The 3,048-nt window shown below is 43.6% G+C and overlaps 1 pseudogene; it reads right to left on the minus strand.

Annotated features, from left to right (window-relative positions):
- Nucleotides 1-1,002: 1,002 nt before the first annotated feature.
- LOC138377328 (large ribosomal subunit protein eL30 pseudogene) lies at nt 1,003-1,420 on the minus strand (annotated as a pseudogene).
- Nucleotides 1,421-3,048: the final 1,628 nt, after the last annotated feature.

Here is a 3,048-nt window from a genome sequence, read left to right on the forward strand (position 1 = left end):
TAGTCCTAGCTACTTGGGAGGCTGAGGTGGAGAGGATTGCTTGAGCCCAGGAATTCGAGGCTGCAGTGAACTATGATCACACCGCTGCACTCCAGCCTGTTTGACCCTGTCTCAAACAAAAAGAAGAAAAAAAATAGGAAGAAATTTGTATACCATTTGGAAAGCAAGAAGTAAAATTACCCTTATTTGCAGATGAGATGAAATGACTATCTGGAAAACTCGAGACCATCAGAAAATGAATACAAATAAGGGAATTCAGTTGGCCAGTTAGGTCCAAAACTTATGTACAGAAATTATGGTATTTCACTTTAGCTGTGGTGTGGCATCTTATTATATGAAAAGTGCATGAATATATCCTTAATACATTGTGACAGAGCAAATCAGTTTCCTGGGTAGGGGTGGGGATTGGGGGATTAACAGGAACCTTCATTAGTGTGGTGGCAGGGGCAGTGCGGTTATCAAAACTCATTAAACTGCACCCTTAAAATGCATGCATTTCATTGTATGCAATGTGTACCTCAACTGGGCTGATTTTAAAGCATATTGGTATGGTATTTCAACATAATTGAATTTTTTCCATAATCTTATATTTTATGCCTTTATTTTATTTTTTTATATCATAGGCACTGTCAAGTTTTATTTAAAAGAAATTTGCGGCCGGGCGCGGTGGCTCACGCCTGTAATCCTAGCACTCTGGGAGGCCGAGGTGGGCGGATCGTTTGAGCTCAGGAGTTCGAGACCAGCCTGAGCAAGAGCGAGACCCCACCTCTACTAAAAATAGAAAGAAATTATATGGACAGCTAAAAATATATATAGAAAAAAATTAGCCGGGCATGGTGGCGCATGCCTGTAGTCCCAGCTACTCGGGAGGCTGAGACAGGAGGATCGCTTGAGCTCAGGAGTTTGAGGTTGCTGTGAGCTAGGCTGACGCCACGGCACTCACTCTAGCCTGGGCAACAGAGTGAGACTCTGTCTCAAAAAAAAAAAAAATAAAATAAAAGAAATTTGCACAATTTACTTTTCACCAGTCTGTTCTGGCATGCTTCTAATGATACCAGAGTCACCTGGATCAATGGTAGCCAGTGTGCATACTCCGTAGTATTTCCCACATGCTGTGCCCAATTCAACATTATTGCCACTGTAGTGATGGACACCAGTTTTGGCTAACATGGCGTAGTACTCTATTTCAGATTTCCTCAAAGCTGGGCAGTTGGCGGCGAGGATGACCAATTTCGCTTTGCCTTGTCTGATCATCTTGAGAGTCTGCTTGTACCCCAGCACATACTTTCCACTTTTCATAACAAGTTGGAGCCTTGAGTTGATAGACTCCAACGACTTTTTCGTCTTCTTTGCGGCCACCATCTTCCTGCCTTAGGTGCGGGACGGCCCCCAACCAAGACCAGCCGCCAAGATGGCTGGGGAGCGAGAAAGCCTATTTTATGCCTTTAAATACGTGATTCTAAGAAGGGATTTATGGCACAAAAAGGTTAAAAATTTCCGTTATGGATGTTATGTTGGATCTTTTGCATGTGTTCTATTGTCTATGTCTCCTACCCTCTCATTTTTTTCTTCCATCTTTTCATCTCTCTGTAATGCATTCTGGGTACTTTCCTTGGATTTATCTTCTAGTTCCCTTAATTCTCAAGTGTTTTTCTTCTATTTAACTTGTCCTCTCAGCTTTTAATACCAAATTACGTTTTTCATTTCTAGAAATTCTACTTGGCTCTTTTAAAACTCTGTCTAGTCTTTTTTCATAGTGTTGTCTTCTTGTTTCAAAGATTTTCTATGTCTTTAATTGCATAGTTAGCACATCCTTAGAACATTCCCTCCACCTCATAATCCATTAGGATTTCTAACAGTGGTTATGGGAACACCCCTCCAGAGCAGTTTTGCATTGGTTTCTGCTAAAGCATCCATATGTGTCACCAAGCCTAGAACAATATTGATGGTAATTTCTCAGGTTGGGAGCTTTTGGGCCATGCAGATGGCCTCAATTCAAATCCTGTGCTGATGGAGACCCAGGCCTAGGGTTTCACATTATTAGTGGAAACTTTTTTCATCCAGGGAGAGACAGATGAGCTTCTTTGCCCACTGTTCCTCTAGCCCAGCCTTCCACTGAGGGCAAACCCTACAACTCCTGGATTTAAATAGATCCACCTCCCCACCTTGTGTTGGTCTAAGGCTACAGCTCTTGTTCCACGTAAGCTCAAAAATAGCCCATAATTCACAAGACTAACACTTCACCTCGTGGGTGAGTCAGAAAACCAGCTCATGCCCTTCCTGGTCTGGTTCTCAGTTCTCTCCTTTTTTTCAGGGATTTCTCTTTTCTGTGAGCACAGCTGTACATTAACAATTACCTTGCTGAATTCAAAGCCCCACAATGTTTAAAAAACTTTTATTGCAAAATATTTCAGACATAATTAATCAGTTTAAAAGTTAACAACTGTGTTGGATGTTGTTTTTAGCTTAAGAAATATTTCAGCCAGTGCGGCCTTGAGCCTGGTCAACATAATGAGACCCCATCTCTACAAAAACTAAAAAAAATTAGCCAGGCGTGGTGGCACATGCCTGTAGTCCCAGCTACTTGGGAGGCTGAGACAGGAGGATTGCTTGAGCACAGGAGTTTGAGGATGCAAGGAGCTATGATTGAGCCATTGCCCTCCAGCCTGGGAGGGCAAGTAGCAAGAGCTAGAGCCAGACACAGCACAGTGATGTATTTCTCTTCCCCTTGAAATTGGCTGGCCCTATAACTTGTTGTAGAGCAATGAAATGTGGCCTGTGACACTGGGTGACTTCTGAGGCTAGCCCTCAAGAGATCTAGAGTCTGTTGTCCCCTCTTTGGGATGCTCTTTCTTGGATCCCAGCTGCCATGCTATGAGGAAGCCCAAGCAGCCACGTGGAGAGGCGCATGTGTGGGAACAAAAGCCCCAGCTGGGAGTCAGCATTTCCTTTCTGGCCAAGCAAGTGAGGCCATTTTGGACCTTCCAGCCATCCCAGGGCTCCAGCCAATACCACCTAAGGCAAAAGAACTGCCTGGCCAATCCAGAG

Source organism: Eulemur rufifrons, chromosome 29, assembly GCF_041146395.1.
Source record: "Eulemur rufifrons isolate Redbay chromosome 29, OSU_ERuf_1, whole genome shotgun sequence".
Classification (NCBI taxonomy): Eukaryota; Metazoa; Chordata; class Mammalia; order Primates; family Lemuridae; genus Eulemur; species Eulemur rufifrons.